Genomic DNA, 20,992 nt, shown 5'->3' on the forward strand with positions numbered 1-20,992 from the left:
TAAATTTCAGATGCTTTATGAAGTATTTAATAACAACCCTAAAAGGTAGGTACCATTATTATGCCCAGTTTATACACAAAGAAAGCATAGCAAAATGGATCATCTAACTTGAAATAAAAAAACCCCAAGCATTACATTGTGGAGCTGCCTCTAGAGACCATGCTTTGACATTCATATGACATTTCAGACTTCTGACCCCCAGAACTGTAGGATAATAAATTTGCGTTATTTCAAATTACTAGATTTGTGGTGACTTGTCAAAGTAGCAATAGAAAATGAATATAAATGTGTTTCCAACTCTTTAAATATTGTAAATCAGAGAACACATAAATAGATAAGTAATAAGATCTAAAGATAATACTATACAGTAAGTAAGGATTTAGTCTGAGCAAGAGGTTTATCATCCATAAATATACACGGGTATTGTAGCAGGAGGAAACAATCAACAAAATTAATTATAACAGCAAGCAAATTTCTAAGTGCTAAATAATTATCATAGAAGTAGAAATTCATTATTAAAATTAAATTTGATTTAACAAATATTGATTGACCTAAGTTGACTGTCAGTCAAAGACTGAGGCATAGGTGAGTTGATCTAAGTCTGTAGAGCTAAGCAGAAAGCAAGAGTAGAATATAAATGACTGGGCTTGCCATGAGACCATGAAAGATAAGAAAATACTTTTGGAGGCAGGGGGGCATGAACAATGAGCCCCAGGCACTGGAGAACACGGTGGGGGGAAACCTGTGTGTCAGAAGCAAGCCTGCACCTGCAACCTGCACCTACACCTGTGTGGGAGGATGGAATTGTTAGGATTTCCCCCCACTAAAATGGCCAGAATGACAGTCCTAATTTGTGATTTCTTTATTGAGTTGTAACTCTATCATCTACACAAGGCAAGTAGACTTTAATTATTCAGACCTATAGCATAAGAATCATTAATCCCCACAGTGGCTATAATCAATACAATAATCAGTACAGTGCCTCCATGAGCAATTAGAACTCTTGTTCCATCATAGGGTTTTGTAAAAGAATAAAATAATCCTGATTGTTTAACTTTCTACATCACTTTGTTTCCTCCTTGACCCACTTCCACTAACTGTCATTAGGTTCTTGAGCCCAACAGATGAAACATTTATAAGAAGCTATTGGACACATCGTAGTTTCAGCATTTTTTTTTTTTGCTATGTATTTCTTCTTTACCTTGAGTTTTTGTGAATATAAGAAATACGCATTCACTTTAGAACAATTTAAATATATTTTCTCTTAGAAATTAAAAATGAAAAGAAGGGAGTGTTGCTAAGTAGAACTACATTTCATTGGGAAAGCAGAATTCACATTTGAAAGATGCAAATATGAAGAGTTAAATTTCACATAGGCTAACTAATATGATCATGTCTGTTTCATTTTCATGGCTTCTCAAACAAATTTACCTAACTTTTAACACAAATTGAAAAAGTTAGTGGAATTAATTTATTTAAAAGAAGGTTAAATGTTATGATTAAATGGCATGTCTAACTATAAGAGATAGATTTAGAAAAAATATATAAAGCATAGAACTGTTAAAACTTACTTATTGTGCTTGAATTAATCACCTATTACCTTCATTTTATAATTATCTACACTTAGTTAAACACAAGGTTCACAATATATTAAAGGATGATACTTGAAAATAAGAATTAGATAAGCTTATGATATGATCAGTAAATCAAATTAAGTTAACTCTTGATTAAAGATAATGGGAGAAAAACTATTCTTACAAAGAGATGATGAATAAAGAATATTAAGTGCTTAATACTTTTTGTGTTGTCATTTCCAGAGTATTTGTACCCTATCAGTAAGGCTAAGAATGAGCCTTGACCTTGATTCTAATTACATATTACCCAAACTTTTGCTCCTCCTGAATTAATTTACAAGTAGAGAAAGATTTGTACACTTTTATGTGTTGGGATACAAGGCAATATCTTCCTGTGGTCCTCTTCTGCTTCATGAATTGACTTTTCTAGGCACAGTGATGGATCCAGGCATGAACACTCAGCCTAACTTGGGTTACTTATGTACCTCCTCTCCCCACTGCAGTGATTACAGGAGATGGGCAACTGACTCAACATGACCCCATCAAAACCTCCCTCAGGAACTGAAAGATTTCCTTCCTTCACAATGATGAAACTAAGAGAAAGTAAACATCAAATTTAGCATCATTTCCTCCACTACCCTGAAACTGCTGTTGTCAGGAACCCAGTAACTTCAGGTTGTCAAAGACAATTGTCATTTTTCTTTTACTTGACCTCTCAGTAGCATTCAAAGCAGCGGATCACATTGTCACCAGTTAGCAACTGGGCCCTCTGAAACTTTTCTCTAAGCTCTCTTGATTTTCCCCTACCTGGCTGCCTAACCCATGGAAATTGTGAGGTAATAAGTGTATGTAGTCTCAAGTCACTGAGTCGTGATAGTCTGCTAATCAACAGGAAATGACAAATATACATCTAAAAACCTAAATTACAGAAGCATTATTCATTTAAAATATGGCTTTGTTTATAGCCTATAGAATTATCCCCCTTGGGTATTCTCATTGCTAATTTTTAAATTGTCAGGGATTTTCATTGCTGGTAAGTCTAGGCCAGAAAATTAAAAATCTCATGAAAAGAACTTGACACTACATACATTTATTACCTCACAATTTCCATGGGTCAAGTGGCCAGGGATAGCCTAGCTGGGTGCTGTGCTCAGAGTTTCATAAGGCTCTAGTCCTGGAATTTTGGATTTGGATCTTTAGGCTTTCTGAAGAGTATAATTTTTAATATCAAGTATGGCTAGTTCTATTTGATTATTTTTTAAAGAAATTTCTTTTTTTTTCTTGTTTTTTTTTTTAGTTTCTCTGTATAAAATTCAAAGACAGTTTATCTAGTAAAAGGGCTCATAGGCATTCTATTTCATGAATTACTGTTTGCTCAAAATGTTTTCCAAGGCCTTGTAGAACGGTTTGGATGGATATAAAATAATTACCTTAGTGACTTCACTAGGCTGTCTATGTATTGACCATTTTAAGTAAATTTCCTTGGAAGCAGTGTATACCCTTTCAATAGTCTGATTCAATATTTTTTTTAGCCTTAGTATTTTCCCCCCACAAATCTGGTCTTCCTTAGAAACTCCAATTTTGCATACACTGGATTTCTTTACTGAGCTATTTTATTATTTTATTTCTAACTTTTTAGCTCCTTAAACATGTTTTTAACTTTTCTAATTTCTGTTCCCTTTATCCCCATGAATTTTCCACAATGTCTGTTAATCTTTGTTCTCTCACAGTTCATCTTTATTTCTGTAATGGCTTTACCTTTTTTATCCTACTTTTTTTGAGTTCTACCACCTCACATTTTATTTAATTCTGTTATTTCATAATACTCTTATTCTGGTACTTCCTTGTGGCTTCTTTTCACAGAAATAAATTTTTTATTTTCCATTTTAAAAATATTTTTTGTAAATAAAGTACCAAATATCAACTATTCCTTGGCCTCATTTCTTGGAAAGTGTTCAGTTTTTGATTGTTACAGTTACTCACTTTTATCTTTTTTTCTATAATATCTTTTTATTGCTACTGTGTTAGTTTCTTTTCTGGTCAAGAGTTTTTAATGAGTGAGATTTTCCTGTAATGACTATTTGAAGCTGTTTCCTATGGAAGAATTACGAGCTTTGTTATTAAAACCACTGCACTGATGTCTTATTTGGTTCTCCTATATTCCTGCTATAAGTGAAACCATCCAATATTTTTCTTTTTCCTTCTGGCTTATTTCACTGAGCATAATTCCTTCTAGTTCCATCCACGTTTCTGTAAATGGCATGAGTTTATCTTTTTTGATTGCTGAATAATATTCCATTGTGTAATATATGCCACATCTTCTTGATGCAGTCATCTATTTTTGGGCATTTGGGTTGTTTCCACATTTTGCCTATTGTAAATAGTGCTGCAATAAACATAAGTTTACAGGTGTTCTTTTGAATCAATGTTCTTGTGTCCTTTGGGTAGATCCAAATAAGACATCAGCATTAAAAATAATAATAACAGTACAAAACACAACAAAGCAATAATGGACAATTATAAATCAGAGACATACTGCAGGAGGAGGAGGCGGGAGAGGGATCAGAGGGAGGGAGGGAGAAGCAGAGGGGACTGAGGTGATGGTGCACAGGTATATTGGTGAAGAAAACTCTATAGGGACTACACCTGAGAGGTGGGGGGAAGCAAACATTGTTTAAAAATGAACAATGATGTAAAAAAATAAAAAAGTTAATATTAAAATTTTTTTTAAAAAAGCCATTGCCACTGCATTGCCAAGGACACCTTACTTTTATTTAAAAGACCATGTAATTGACAAGGCAATTTAGTGGACCCATGCTTTTATTTTCCTTTTCATCCCATCAGTACCATGTGAACTAAACAGTATAATTATTTTTTTAAATATTTATTTATTTATGCATACAAGAGCTGGGGTTCAGGCCAGAGATGCAGGGGGTGAGAGGATTCACCAGAATCAGAGTGGGGAACAGAACAGGCAGCTCTACTGAAATGCACTGCTGAGGGGAGCAGCAGGTGAGACAGGAGACATCTGCTTCACCATGTGAGTTTCTCTCCAGCTGGCTGGGGATTGAACTTGTGCTGCAGAGGCTGCGGATTGCTTCATAGTGCGGAGCTTAACCCCTTGCGCCACCAGGGAGGCCTAAACAGTATAATTATTAACCCATTTTTCAGATGAGGAGATTTAAGAGCAAACAGATTATAAAGATTTTTCAAGTAGTAAAATGATTAGAAGCTGGTCTTCAAGTACAGGTTTCACTACCACGTGTATGGAAATTAATACCTCTTTTTGTGCTTAAAATAGTTTTCTTTCCTTCAGGTGTTTCTAACCCATCTTAAAATAGCAGTGATAAATAAATTTTGTTATTGTTGTTGTTGTGAAATGTCTAGGTGACAGAATACATTTTTTATTGCTCATTTTCTTCTGATCTAGACTTTAAATTAGGTATAATTCAGGGTGATTTTAAGGAAATATTGTATCTATTGTCTGTTCCATGATAACTAGCTGACTATTCAATTCCATAGGTCTCAGGGATTTGGGGTTTTTATATTTTGTCTTTCTAGTGCCTAGACTATACTCCAAGATCAAAAACTAGTACTCAAAGAGACTAACTCTTAATGTCTACTGAACTGAGATAAAACCATGACATCTTGAATCATACACAAGATTGAATCATAAGATGAGACTTTCAGGCCCTACTTTTCTGCAGAAAAGTTAAATGCATAGTCTCCTTATTGGAAGAGACAACATAGGGAAGACTATAGATTCCCTTTTGTGTAATTGCCAGTCTTAGTTCTCCTCCCTGCACCACCATTCAGTTTTGCTCAACATCTCAAGATAAGACTAACTGAATCTAAAATCCAAGATAATCCCATGGGACAGAGAATTATAAAGGCTTTTCATCCATTCTTTTGTCTATCTTTTGTTCCTATCTGTCTCTCTCCTCATTGCCTTTCTTTGATGTAGCGCTTTGTACTGCTGTACTTCTTTGATTCAACAAACATAATTTGTGCCAACCACTTGCCAACACAATGTTAAGTACTGGAGCTAGTGCTTGAGAAATAACTTTAATTGAAAGTTATAAAATTTTGATCTATTCTGAGGGAAAAAGCTATGATAACTCAATCAATAAACTAGGGAAACTGTCATACAATAGCTTATTGTTATTTCCAATCTGGAAATGTAACAACAAACATACTTTGTGGTTTGCACAGTTTTTATTTATTACATATCATTTTCTCCTTCAGCCAGATTTATAGCTTATAAAAATAACCAAATATTTGCTTACAAATTGTTATAATGAAAATCTGTAGCCTGCTGCAGTAAGATTCATGGTCACGATAACTTTGAAAGCATTTGTTTGCATTTGGAATGTGGGGGAGTAATTTAAATTTAAAATTTTTGCATAAATTATTTATATGTTGAGTCCAAGATGCAGTGCAATTATGACAACATTTTTTAGAAGTGAGGCAGAAGTTTAAAATTTATAAATACCTCTTTTTATTTTGGTGGCACTAGATATAGTTTTCTAGAAAGCTGTATTTTTTGTTGTTTGAATAGCAGTTAGCTGTTTTCACTCTCTCTAACAGATGGAACCAAAGCATTGTGAACATTTTTATTAAAACAGCAAATGAAGCTATGAAAGAAGTGTCACATTGCCAAGTATTCATCTTGCAAATTAAATTCTACAACTTAGCAGGTGGTTTAAGTTCCCTTTAGAAATTTAAAATCAGCTTATTTCATTTCTCTGTGGTTTAACAGAGACACAGGTTCACTGCTGCATTCACTTACACAGAATCTGTTTGCATGTTTCTTAGAATTGACAGTTGGGAAAATATTTGCCAACTCTCACTCAAAACGGCTCATGATTGCTACATTCAGATGCTTGAGTTTCCAATTTACTTCACTACTAAAGTCTACTATTTGTCTCTAGAGTATGTTTGTAAGACCTCGATAGACCCAATTATTTAAAGCCCACATTCAGTGTTTTTTGATCATTTTGATATTCATTATCATTCAGTGTACTAGCACTATACTGCCTAAAACAGGAAACCCCAATATTTGATGGCAGTTGTTACCTCTCTTGTCTTGTCTGCTGCTCCCCTTAGCAGTGTCAGTAGATCTGCCTGTTCTGCTCCCCATTCTGTCTCTGGTGAATCATCTCACCCTCAGCACCTTTAGCCTACACCCCAGTTCTATGCAAAAATAACTAAAAAAAATCTTAAAAAAAAAAAGATAAGCAAACCACATGACCTAGCGACCACACCCCTAGGTACAGACATCCAAATAATGAAAACATATGTACATACAAAAACTTGTACACAAATATTCACAACAGTAAAATATGGGGCCAAGCAAAATGTCCATCACTGGATGAATTTAAAAATGTGGTAAATCTATATAGTGAAAAATTATTCAACCATGAGAAGGAACGAAGTACTTGTTCATTCTAAAATTTGAATGAACTTTGAAAACATTATGCTAAGTGATAAAAGTCAGGCACAAAAGGTCACATATTGTATGAAGCATCCAGAATCGGCAAATTTATAGAGACAGAAAATAGATTAGCAAAGAGCAAAGGATGGGCCCGGAGGAATCTGGAGAGTGGCTGATAATCGATATTGCATTTCCTTCTGGCTTGATAGAAATATTCTAGAATTAGATAGTGGTAATAGTTGAACAACTCTTTGAATACACTGAAAAAAATGCTGATTTTTTTTTTTCAATTTAAAAGCATAGGTTTTATGTGAATTATATCTCAATAAAGCTGTTCTATGTATATTTTAAATGACATTCTTCACTTCTGCTCAGTTTCATTGGTCATAGAGAGTAACTTGATCACAAGTTACTCCAATAAGACAGGGAGTTATGATTCTATCATGTACTTGGAAGGAAAGTGGAAATGTTTGGTTAACAGTACTGATGACTACAGAAAATACCCTCAGACCTTAGCCCCAGTGCTAGACATGTTGGCCTATCATGGCATTACACTTTCCTGGTCACAGTGAGTGGGCATGTAATATAAGTTGGGCCAACCAGTCCTTTCACAGAATAAATGGAGATTAAACTCAGACAATGTTGGCGTTATTAAAAGGGAAGGAGGGGTCCTCCCCGGTGGCGCAGCGGTTGAGTGCCGCCAACTCCCCTCAGCAGTGTACTTCGGTCCTTCTGCCTGCTCTGCTCCCTGCTCTGGCTCTGGTGAATTCTCTCACCCTCCCGCACTTGTGACTATACCTAGTGCTTGTATAAATAAATAAATAAAATAAAAATAAATAAATCTTTTAAAAAAAATAAAATAAAAGGGAAGAAGGGAGTCTGAGACTATCAGGAGCCATTTGTAAGATACCACCCTGTGGAGTTAGTTTGCATCTAACAGTGACTTTTTAAACCCTGCTTTTCAGCAGAAAAATTCTGATTAATGAGTTATTAACAGCAAAATGGAATTCTAATCTTACGATTTTGCCCAGCAGATGTCTCACGTATTTCCTGAGAAATCCTGACAGTATTTCTTTTTTGTCATCTTCTGCAATCTGCTCTCTTTCCCACACTGTTTCCAATGTGTAGAAGGGAGGATTCTCCTACTCATACCCTCATGATTCCTCTTCCCCACAACTTCAGATTGAGCTTCAATGTTACACTAGAATGAAAGATTTGTAATAGTATTATTTCTGTGCTTCACTGCTTGTGCTAAACAGCTTTCAAGGTAGTTTCCGATGATTCCCACTATTCACATGTAATTTTCCCTCCTCTTGAGAATGGGCAGCACCTAGTGACTCAGCAAGGAGAATACAGTAAAGTGATGGACCACCACCTCCAAGATTATGTTAAATAAAGACTGGTTTCTGACTGACTTGGTCTCTCGCACTTGCTCACTCTAATAGAAGCCAGATACCACGGTGTTAGCTGCCCTATTAAGAGGCCCACAAGCAAGGAAGCAAAGATACTGTCAACATCACTTGAGTGACCATGGAAATGGATATTCCTCCATTTGATACTTAAGATTTGTGCAGCCCAGCAGATAAACTCCAAAGCTTTAAAATTTTGCTCACACAGCTCTTTCAAACTCTCCAGGGAGATCAGAGCTCCTCTCCACTTAGTCCCTCCTGCACACACTCCTCCAATGTGTATTAACAATGATCATTTTAAAGGCATTTTATTAATCACTGTATGAGAATTAGCTTTTCTCTGATCTGATCAGCTTTTCTCTGATCTGGGCAAAGTGTTCAAAAGATGAATCTACATAAGGTATTCTTTGTGGTTTCTTGCCATGTTGTTGAAGAGGTGCAATGAGCTCAGAAATTGCTCCTGCATCCTCAACTTGAGGTGGCCTGAGATAGGTGGGAATTGGGGTAAAGAACTTGACAAAAGTAGGCAAAACACTTTGGGGCTACATTTACTGTAGGCAGTTTGGCTTGTATAATCCCTAAAGTCTATCCTAATTCACTTGTTTCAACTTATTTAGAGCCAAAGCTGATCATTAGTTTGTGTTCGTACATTCCCCTGTGGGACTTTGAAAGGAGGTACTACCAGTTATAAAAGGATTTAGTAAATCAGGGCTCCCTGTCCCACCTATACTGACATCATACTTGAAATGATTTCTTTCCCTGTCAGGCTGTCCATGACTCCTGGATTAAACTGAGTATCCTCCTTGAGGTTCCCATAAGACTTTGACTTACACAGGATATAGCACACTAAGCTTTGATTATTCTTTAATGGGTGATTTCCCACCAATCAGTGAGCTTCATAAGAGCAATGATCTTGTCATTCATCTTTGTGTCCTCAGTGCACAGTCTGGTTCTTGTCCTATGGCATTTTCTCAACATATTTTTAATATATGAATAAAAAATCTAGAATACCTTAGCTCTTATCTGGTGTTTGTAACATGATAGCTATTAATCATATATTATCTTGACTTGTTACATAAAGAGTTATCATTTGTAAGTTTTACCTCTTGAAATCAAAGTCTGTCCATGTTGATGTCAATTCCTGACCATGTGTTAGCCTTTTTCCAGGTGGTCTTGCCGTTACATCTGTAGTCTGCTCTATCTCAAAATTAAATGAGAATATATTGAACCTGCATATCAACTTTCTCATCCAAGGAGCCAAAAAGGTATGAAAAATTCAAGTCTAGAGCTGAGTGGGTAAGTGAACCCATATATCCTCTAGAAGAACCCGCTAAATATCAATAATTTCACTGGTGGGCAAGCTGTTTGAATGCTCTCTCCTGCCTGGGTGTCAAGGCTTCATCTGCCTTAGCCAACACCTCCACACAGATCCACTCTCAAACATGCAAAGTTTAACACACTGGCCAGAACCTCGCTCCCCATGGTAGCTCAGACAATGTCACCTGCCAACTGCTGGGGTCAGCTCATCAGTTATTCCTGGCAGCACCATTCTCAGGGAGTTGGATCCAGCCTGTACTGCCTTGATTTGGTATTAGTGAAATAAAAGACCTAGCCAGTGCCTAGAATATAGAAGTCACCCATCATTTCTCTTCTTTTGTTTAACTGCGCAGTCACCTGGAGGCTTTATCCCCCTCACATCTGGTAGAAATTCCTGTTTGCAGTGACCATCTGGACACCTCCTGTGATTTCCCACAACTCACTTCCCTCAACTCCTCTGGGAAGGCTTTTGCTTTTGTTTCTTTATTTCTCGAACATCCGTCTCTGCTTTTCTTTCCACCAGTTTCTACAAGAAATTGAACCATATAAAATACTTTGTAATTTTCCATGGATTTTTATTAAAGTTGAGGCTCTGGGACCATGTGGGTCTCCAATATAGCTTTCTACTCTCTGACTTTATCTGCTGCTCTTGTCCCTTGGTGTCCTCCCCAGTGGTCTGCCTTGCCAAGCACAGTCCCAGGAACCTATGTGTGGCTCTCATATTCATAACAGTGCTTCTGCTGAAGTTTTGATTCCAAGTAGTTTTCTCATTATACGTGTTATAGATGCAATTTCTATGTATGAGTTGGCACTGTGCTGGATAACAGTTTCTTCTCTATAAATCCCTTCACATCCCAAATATTCAAACACCCTCCCCTCAAGAGCAAAACGTCACTCTTACTTTTGTTTCCAAGGCATCCAGAACTCCCTGCATCTGCCATGCCTTCGAAGTGTTGGCTTATTCCCTGAGATTTGGTCTTCCTTCCCCCTGATTCTGCATTGTTTACCACTAAACTCCTGCTTTGGGAAAACCTTAACAATTGACTAGAATGGAAAAGGCTTTTTTATTTCATGGATGTGTGTGCTGAGCCTGAGGCAGTGTTTTCTCCTGAATCTACACTCAGGGAAGCAGATTAATCAAAAAGATCTTAAGCAGGCACTGTTTGTTTTGCATGAACAAACAGCAGTTGCTCTTTGTTTAAATTTAATAGTTAAAAATGAACAGTTCTGGTGATAATTACCACATATTTATATTGGCATTTTACTTTTTAAGTTCCAGCATAACAGCAGTTTAACTCAATTGAATCGTATTTATCAAGCCAAAAGTTAAGTACTACTGCCTTTTAAAATTAGAGAAGATGGTGAACTTACTGAGAAAATGCCCTAAATTAATAGTCATGTGCAATGTACACATCTTTCATTGGGGAAAAGAGAGAAATAAAAAGTGCTAACAGTAGATCAAAGGAAGTAAGGATAAAAATCTCCCTACTAATACTGGGGAAGTTACGTGAATTTCATCATTGCCACTCACATTCGCACATGTCGACTTTCGTCATTACACCCATGGAGCCTTGAAGACTCACCTGTACAAAACAGACACTAACAACTTCACACCACAGAATGAATGCACTGGTGCAGCACTTACCATCAGGTAAGTGAGAATGGCAACGGCAGCATTTTAAATAAGAGTATTGTTATTAGTAATCTCATGATTTGGTAACTCCATTGCTGGTTTAAGAAACTGCTTAATTTTAATCCTGTGTCTACCACCACAAAAAGAAAATTTCCTTTTTCACTATGACAATCTATTTGCACCTCCATCCAGTACACGGTACACAGGTATTTAATTAAAATTTATCCATTTGGGAGCTTCTTACCTGCTCCTAGTAAATTTCTAAATAGAAATATTTAAAAGGAGACCAAATTATGAATTAAAAACAATTATCAATCTGGAATTGGAAATACAGTATCCTACAAGTTTAAGACAGAAATTATAGAGTTAAAGAATGGACAGGACTTTACAGGTTACCAAGACTAACCTTGCTTCACTTTGCTATATAAAGTTACAAGAGGGTAATTATATACCTGAGACCACAAACTGGTGGGAGGTATGGAACTAATACAAAATGCTTCTGATTTTAGGTTAACATTCCTCAGCATTCCAGTAGTAAATAAAAATTAATTTTAAGTGTTAAGCTTTATTGTGTTTTAATAGATCAATTTTCTAAATGAAATTAAGATCAATATTTCAACCAGTTAAATCATTGACTTTGTATGGATATATTTTCATGTTTATAGTATTTTGCATATTTAATATTCAAGATGTACTTTCCATAGACCTAATTTTCAATCCTTACAATTACTCAAGGTTGAGAGAAGGATAATACAGACTTTCAATATTTGCATCTTTTATTCCAAATGAGAATTCAAAAAATTAGTTTTGGTGAGGTTTTAATATTAAAATATGACTTAAATTATAGAAGAATACATTAATAGGAAATATATATTCATCCTCAGATAAGTAAAATACTTAATCCATTATTCCTAAGCTGATATTTTTTGTTGTCTTATAAGATTAGGCTGCTGATTCCATTTTATTAGAAAAGTGCTTTACAACACTCATTGAACAATAGTTCATACAAATAATCTTTCTTAGAATTTGTAATAAATCAGTGACTTTCTGACAATTAAAAATAGAAATAGCTTTCATATATCACTGTATCAGATAAGCTGCTTCTAGCTACCAATAACAGAAATCCTAAATTAAACTAACTAAACAACAAGGAAAAATATTAGTTCACATAACAGAAAGATTGGCTGGGTCGATTCAGCATACCTACCCTGTCATCAAAACTTTGGCTCCTTTTGTCCTGTTACAATGGTGTCCCAAGGGCCATCTTCATCCTCTAGAAGGTAGAAACTAGCATTCACCCCATTTACAAATAAGAAAATGTTTGATCCTTTGGTTCTTTGTGGTCACACAATTGATAGAAGTAATAACTAGGGCTGTATTTGTTATATCCAAGGAGGGAGACAGATACTAGCTTTCTGTTGCTCTCTGTTAAGGGAAGAATTTTCACACAATTCATGAGTACACTGCTCCCTGCAGTGGCCAGAATTGAACTTCACACATTCTTGTACCAAACCTTGACAAAGGGGGTGGGAATGCTTTTAACTTGGCTAGATACAATCTTGAGTTGGGTCTAGTTCTCCAACAGGGCTGTTAGTATTTGTTGAGCGGAGAAATTGACCAAAAGGAGACCCAGCTTTCACTCTGCAATGCTCTACTCTCTTGACTTCTGTGTTATCACTCTTAGTTTGACCTCTAATTCCTACATCTCGACTCCTTTTCAGACTACTTCTATCCTCCCTTTCTCTACATGCTTCAGTTATTTGTCCTCTTTTCTTTCTCTGACCATCTCCTGGGCTATCTTACCCTTGCTTATGGCTTTGAAATCACCCTAAACTTTCTCCTCAGACCCATGTTCATTTACCCAGCTTAATGTGATATGGACATGCAAAGACTCATGTGTCTTATATTTCGTGTGTCTTTCTCCTAGAAGTGGTTCTCAAACTTGAGCATGTATCACTAAGGTCTATAGGGTTTATTGAAACACAAGTTGCCTGTCCCATCCTTAGAGTTTATGATTTAGTAAATCTGGATTAGCAATACAGAGTTGTATTTCTAACAAGTTTCGAATAATAATGATGCTGTTGATCTGGGACAGCACTCTGAGTACAAGTGTCTCAGTGTTGTCCTCATAGGAACATCTAAAACTGAGGCGGTTATGAAAAATAAATAGATTAATAAATGAAGCTGAGACAGTGCCACAATGAGTGTGCAGTCAGTGGGAAGGAAGGAAAAGAGAAGATAAAGGAAGATGCATCTCTCGTCTGAGGCATTCTGTATTACTAAAGCATTCTGCATCACTTCCATTGACCTACTGACCCCATCTAAAGGAAGGAGACCTTAGAAATATAATGTGGTTGGGCAGTTGCCTGGTTACTCTAGTTCCATACAAGGAGAGAATGGGTTTAGTGGACAGCTAGAAGTCTTCAGCCTCTCCAATCTTATAATACCTGCAAATCAGCAATTTGCTTTCTTTTGTTTTCTCCAATATGCACCAAGCAAATTCACAGTTAGGTCCACATTAAAACTTGTACATAAGTCTTAATTTATGAGGGAGATCGAATGATAACAAGGAGAAGCTAATGCCATTGAAACATTTTTATTGCTCATATTTAAGAGAAAGGGATGCGCACCACACCATACAGGGCAGGGCCACAGGAGAAATACCAAGACTTGTTCATGTCACAGAAGACAGGAGTGAGGAGAAAGCCTGGACCAGAGCCTTTATTGGGGTTTCTGTGGAAAAGCAAGACAGGGCAGAGTAAGCAGCTCAGGATTCGCTAGTAGGAATCATTCCAACAGGCTTTGCACTATAGGATGGTCTGCAGTTGCGGGAATCTGCCCTTGGGATGATTCAGGAAAGGGGAATTATTGACTTGGTATGAGAACTAGATAAAGGGGATATTTGTAAGTAGAGATTCAGGTTGATAGGCTTACATATGAAAGGCATGTTTCCAGCTAAGCCCTTTGCCATCTCTAAGAATTAGATAGCTCTGAGAGGTTTATACTTTCTCTGGATTTGTAAAGTCCTCCAAATGTCAAAACATCATAAGAAGCAGAAAACAAAAAAAATATGATTAATACACACACTCCTCTCTGTTGTGCATATGGCTGATTCGTTCTTATTATTTGATGTCGGTTTAAATGTAACCTCCATAGAGAAGTTTTTCCAGAATCACCTTGCTTTAAGCCAACATCATTCTATGTCACAGGTCCTTGTTTATTGCCTTCTGTCACTGCAGAATCCTAGTTTAGTTAGGTATCAGGAGACTCTTGATCTGAGGGAAGATGGGACTACTACTAGTCTAAGGCTAGGCATGAAGTCCAATTTTAGTCATTGAGACATAATAAGAAATCTGGAAAATCTTTTGTGAGATGTGTAAGGATCTGATGTTTAAATTGCAGGAACCATATTGCAACCATGAGAGAAAAGTCAAAAGAACTGCAGAGCTATTAACCCCAAGACTGGACATCCTCAAACTGCTACATAAACCTGGTAATACCAATTATTATAGGAAATAATAAAAATCACTATATGTTTAAGTCACTTTCTGTTAAAGTGGTTAGATAGAGCCAAAAGTACTAACTTAGCATACTGTTTAACACCTGTAGAGTGTGCTCAATTAATATAGGTATCTGTTGTTGATTGACTAAGAGACTACATAGCTAAAAAGGAAGATTCTGTGGCAGATACCAGATATTTTGATCTATATAAAAATATAAAAAATAATTTTTTCCCCTTTGGGTAAAATTTAGAGTGTAAAGAATGGGTATAGGGCATAATTATACAGACTGACTACTTTTAGCCAATTTACACAAGCATTCATTCACTCACTTAAATATAAATTTAATGAGGGCTTACTGTTTGAAAAGTACTACTTAAGGAGACATATACCACACTGCCTGAAAATACAGAATTTGAGTTTTTATATAAGTTCAGCTACTTAAAATCTGGTGATTTCTTTTTTTTTTAAGATTTATTTATTTTTATTTATACAAGAACCAGAGTACAGGCCAGATGCATGGGAGGGTGAGAGGATTCACCAGAGACAGAGAGGGGAATAGAATAGGCAGACTGATGAAATACACTGCTGAGGGGAGCAGCGGGAGAGACAGGACAGGTCTGCCGTGCCATGTGGGACCCTCGCCGGCAGGCCAGGATTGAACCGGCACTTCAGAGGCTAAGGACAGCTTCACAGCGCTACGCTCAACTGCCTGTGCCACCAAGGGAGGCCCTTAAAGTCTGGTGACTTTAAGGCAAGTTACAGATCTCCACTTAACGTAGTTTACGCCTTTTAAAAAAGGAAATAATCACATTTTTAAAGGGTTAGTATGATGGGATAATACATGTAACATGCTCAGTGTTCTACATGCCTAGCAAATAGTATGTACTTCATAAATCACTGCATACTTGTAATTATTCTTAACATAGTTTTGAGAAATGGGACATAAAGGTGGCAGCTATATAGCACCTTTCTATAACTAAAACAATGTGAAGAATGTGAAAGAATGAAAAGTCTCTCTGGCAATATTTCACTAGAAGAAACACATTTGATCTGAACCTTTAAGGAAATATTCCATTTTACAGGTAGATGAGCAGGGAAGCATATGTATTGTGGTGGCTGAAAGAGGGAGACTGAGTAAGACTGTAAGCAACAAAACCTGGGGGAAAAGAAAACTTGTGGAATGCAAGATTGGAACTTGAGGGCATTGTATTAAGTGAAATAAATCAGACAGAGAAAGATAATTATCACGTGATCTCATTTACATGTAAAATCTAAAAATAACAACAACAGATACAGATTGGTGGTTGCCAGAGCTGGTGGTGGAGGGGATGTGGGTAGTGGTGAGGAAAATGGGTGAAGGGTACAAACTTCTATAAATCCTGGGAATATGATATACAGCCTGATAACTGTGATTAATAATACTGGATGGTATATTTGAAATATGCTAATGATTACAACTTAAAAGTTCTCTTCACAAGAAAAAAAATGAAATGGATGTTAACTAGCTTTGTGATCATTTTGCATAATATGTAAATATTGATTTGCATGCCCAATGTAATGGTATATGTCAATTAAGTCTCAATAAAAAAGCTTTTAACAAAGGAAAAGGAGGACAGGCAAGTACAAGGTAGTTTTGGTAATGGCTGATAGGATGGCTTGGCACAAGATCCACTTACACAGGAGGTCTATGAAGACTGCTCAATGGAGAAGATGGAAGGGCTGCATCATGGAGGAGTCTCATTATCTAAGTAGGAAGGCTAAAGCTTTTGGAGCAGCCAGTAAGGTGCCATGAAATGGTTGGGAAGCCGGGCAAGTAAATGACATGGTGAAAGTGTGGCAGACACTTTCACTGCCTCCCCACAGCCACTCCTGGCTTTAGTTTGCCCGGTCATAGTGGGTGATGCTCATCTGAACGATGAGATGTAGGGGAAATCTACCAGGTGCTTTTGGAAAATGGAAATTTTTCAAAGAGAAAGATATAAAAGAGAAAATCATTTTTGCTCTCTCCTCCATCTGGTACCTCTTGCTGAGCTCATGCTGTAAATTCTGTTGTATTAGGATGTGATGTTTGAGCAGTAATCTTGGGTCTGTGAGGAAAGAACCAATTCTAGGCCAACCAAACTCCAGTGACCAGTTAAATAAACAGTAGATAGATTAGACCCTAAGCTACCAGTGGTCAGGTTTCCTACTGCTGGTGGCCAGGCCTTTCTAACTAATAGTGACAGGGGCATTTTCGGAAGATTCATAAGGGACCTGTGAGGATGGGTTGATGCAGTGGTGAAGCTGGAAGGAGGCAGGAGAATATTATTGAGCACAATTTTTAAGTTAAGAAAAACGTGTAGCACATACAATGTAGAAGACACTATGCAGCACTTTGCCCTCTTAATTCTCACTAGGCCTCTCTGAGGTAAGTAGTCACTATAGACAGGTGATACAGTTTGCCCAAGGACATGAAGCTAGTAGGTAACAGAACATTTATCCAAATAGTCTAGCTCCAGAGTCTGCACTTCTAACCACTAGTACACATTTAGTTTATGCACAAGCACTGTCTTATTTCTGTATGATTTTTCCGTGAGGAATGTCACCATTATTGTCGTTTTACAAATGAGGAAACTAAAATAGGTAGGTTGGGTAATTTAAGGTCACATAGGTAATAAGGGATAGAGCAAAAATTCAAGCCAGTTCCATTTGACTCCAAATGACTGATTTATTTATTTTAAAAGATTTATTTCATTTATTTATGCATACAAGAGCTGGGATGTAGGCCAAGGGCAGGGGGTGGTGAGAGGCTGCACCAGAGACAGAGTGGGGAGCAGAACAGACGGATCAACTGAAATACACTGCTGAGGGGAGCAGAGGGCAAGAAGGAGAGGTCTGCTGTGCCATGTGGGTTAGCTCCCACATGGGAACATCAAACTTGTGCTGCAGTGGCTACCCATAGCTACATAGTGCTGAGACTTAACCCCTTGTGCCACCAGGGAGGCTGATTGGATGCTAAGGTAGATGACTCTGGTGTTCCAGGCACCTGAGTCAGAGAAGTGGCTTCAGAAAAGTGAGGGGGAAGATTTATGCAGCCAGACTATGTGTAGACAGTTTAGACTACTCTTAACAGTAGATTTTACCTCCAATGAAAGGATAAAATATGTGTTTTTCAAAGCTAAGACAGAGAAATTTATTCACAATAGAGGTCTTAAAAATGGATGTTTTAAATTTATATTTGAATGAACACCTCAAAATTTCCATCAGCATATCCAATAACTGTGAGGTCAATTTCAAAAGCAGATAATAAGATGAGCTGGTATTTGTTTGAGTGGCAATTTCCATGAGCATCTAAAAAATGAGATGCAGGAGAAATGAATAGGAGCCTCAATTCTTTTGTAATTTAAAACCCTGAGGCAATCCTCTGAACAAAGTTTTCTGATAGCCACCTTCCCCAGAAGTAGGGTGGGGTTGCCCATCCCCTACTCAGGTTTCTGTTGCTCCCTCATGTAAACTCAGTGTAAGACACAAGGCATCATTTGTTTTAAAAAGACATCATATTGCATTGCTGTGGAAGGAGGCTCATGATAGAAACTTCATTCAATGGGTTTCTGTGGGCTGTCTCCAGGGCTTTCCTTCCAGAGCCCATTTGCACACACAGCTCCAATCCTTAATTACTCAGTCTTTCCTCTTACAGAATCTTGACCAAGATAGATGGTTTTTCTTAGTTTCTTTAGTCACCATAGAAAATTAGCTCTAGGTTAAGGCATTGGGTTTGGTTAAAATTTGCGTTTTTCCTCTCCACCTGAAGCTCGATGCCATGGCCCCTGGGAATTCAGCTTAATTCATTCAATATTACATTAAGCATTGATCAAGTGCCAGGCACCAAACTAGAAATTCAAGGTCTATGAAAATAGTGTTTCTTAAACTGTAACTTACATAGGAAATGTGTGGACATCTTGTTAAAAATGCAGATGGGGGGCCTCCCTGGTGGCTCAGGCGGTTGAGCTCAGCGCTGTGAAGCTGTCCTCAGTCCCTGCAGTACCGGTTCAATCCTGGCCAGCCAGGGAGAATCCCACATGGCGCAGCAGACCTCTCCTGCCTCGCCTGCTGCTCCCCTCAGCAGTGTATTTCAGTCAATCTGCCTGTTCTGTTCCCCACTCTGTCTCTGGTGAATCCTCTCACCCTCCCACACATCTGGCCTGTACCCTGGTTCTTGTATAAATAAATAAATCTTAAAAAAAAAAAAGAAAAAAAATGCAGATGGGATTGCAGGTCTGGAGTAGGACTTGAGAGTATATTTCTAAAGGCTCCCAGATAAGATTTATGCTGCTAGTCCTAGGGTCATATTTTGAAAGAAGATAGGATAAACATTAAATTGAAGCAATAAAGATTTATAGATGTTATGATAAATTCCTGAGAAACTGATAATGGAAGGAGGTTTGCCAATTTCTCTGATCTGTGGTTGCGCACTTCCCCCAGTAGTTGCTCCTGATTCATTTCAGTATTTCTGGTCCTACTCTAAACATCTGCCATCAACTCCTACTCTAAACATCTGTTAAATACCTAATCACAAGTAGTAGTCATCACTTTATCTCTATAAAAACATGTGTATCTGCACTGCTATTTCCCTAATACTTCATCTTTGTTCCACTTAAATGTTTGCAGAATTTTCTCATTCTGGCTTCCAACTTCTCATCCTTGGTCATCAGTCATTCCTCAGGAAATTCAATTTTCTAGGCATTCAATGCCAAATTCTATGATCTCACACAAAGTGAACAGAATTCTATGATCTCATCCTTATGAACATTAGTAGTGTATAAGCATAAATATGTTACAAATTTACATGTATATTGTATTCTTTGCATATTATCATAATTAGCAAACGCTTTGGAAGAACTTAATATATGCCAAGCTCTATGATATTGCATAAAACCTGTGCGATAGGTACTATTATCAACTCATTTTGTGGATTAAATGTAATTGAGACAGAGAGTTTAAGGTCACATTGCCATTAACTGCAGGATCCATAGTTTGAACATCTTGTCAGCAGTTAGGGCTTTGGAGAATGGTTTGATTTAAATAAGACTAGTTACAGTACAATCTAGTGACTCCTGGGAATGTGCATTAACCATTCCTGTGACATGGGAGGTCTCCTTCATGAATGAGAAGAATTGGACATCTCCTCTGCCCATGAGGGGAAATGCCACCATTATTTTCATTTTTAAATGAGGCAACTGAAATAGAGGTTGAGTAATTTAAGGTCACATGTGTAACAAGGGATACAGCAATGTATACATATGACCTTATAAAGAGTAGTCTTTTTCAAAAGAAGATATAGATAATGGAAGTCCTGGGGAAATAAGTGAAAAAAGTATCTAACAAAAAGTACCTAGTATATAACAAATGTACTCCTATCGCTTAAATGACCAGTCATGGTAGCATGGCACTAGAAGAGCCGCTTAAACTATTAATTCAGCTCTGCCTTGTATGGAAGAGATTCACGTCTACTTGATGCTTTAGGCTCTGATCAAGCCTTTCAGTTGGGTGTCTTGAAATGCAAATACAAATTTGGGATTTATAAAATCATCTGAGTTTAGCAGTAAATCTGATATCACTAGGGAATTGTATCCTGTTGGGTTCCTTTTATGTTGCCACTATAATTGAATTGCCTTATTATCAAAAAGGATTATTTTGAACTCATGGAAAACTTCTTAAAAAAAATAAATGATAATGACAGCCCAAAGGACATTCAATATGAAACCAAATTATTATGGCATTAAAGGATCTAAGTTAAATCCATGAAGGCAAGAAAATTCAAAGCAATGTCTCAGGAATAAAATTCCTTCAGTTTCATGCCTCACTGCTTTTGCATGACCACTTCCTTAAATATATAGGAGGGCATAGAGGCAGTGAAAAGATTTAGCTGACAACTCCTATAGACCTTTAGATCAGCGAAGGAATTCAAAATATTGATAATAGGGCCCGGATCAGAAGTAAGTGATCCTTTCTTTGTTTTGCTACTTTGTTTGACTTACTTCTCAGAAGCTGTCTTTTGATCATCAAAATGAGGCCACAAAAATTTCCATTTCAAGCGCATTACCATCCCTTCAGCTGACCTAATTACCTCCCACCTTTAACCA

The 20,992-nt window shown here is 37.1% G+C and overlaps 1 protein-coding gene across 7 annotated transcripts in view; it reads left to right on the top strand.

Annotated features, from left to right (window-relative positions):
• Positions 1-20,992, top strand: part of LOC129146917 (uncharacterized) — a 163,837-nt gene that overhangs the window by 22,219 nt on the left and 120,626 nt on the right. For 4 of the 7 annotated variants that reach the window (XM_054701606.1, XM_054701605.1, XM_054701600.1 and 1 more), the window contains exons 3-4: positions 9,585-9,682; positions 14,770-14,860. The exons of 1 other annotated variant lie outside the window; for it this stretch is intronic. The gene's annotated coding sequence lies outside the window, so the exon portion shown is untranslated. Of the gene's footprint in view, positions 1-9,573; positions 9,683-14,769; positions 14,861-20,992 lie in introns of all 7 variants that reach the window. 2 more of the 7 variants (XM_054701601.1, XM_054701603.1) reach the window with 2 other exon arrangements.

This window comes from Talpa occidentalis, unplaced genomic scaffold, assembly GCF_014898055.3.
Source record: "Talpa occidentalis isolate TD23 unplaced genomic scaffold, MPIMG_talOcc4v2.1 talOcc4.5, whole genome shotgun sequence".
Lineage (NCBI taxonomy): Eukaryota > Metazoa > Chordata > Mammalia > Eulipotyphla > Talpidae > Talpa > Talpa occidentalis.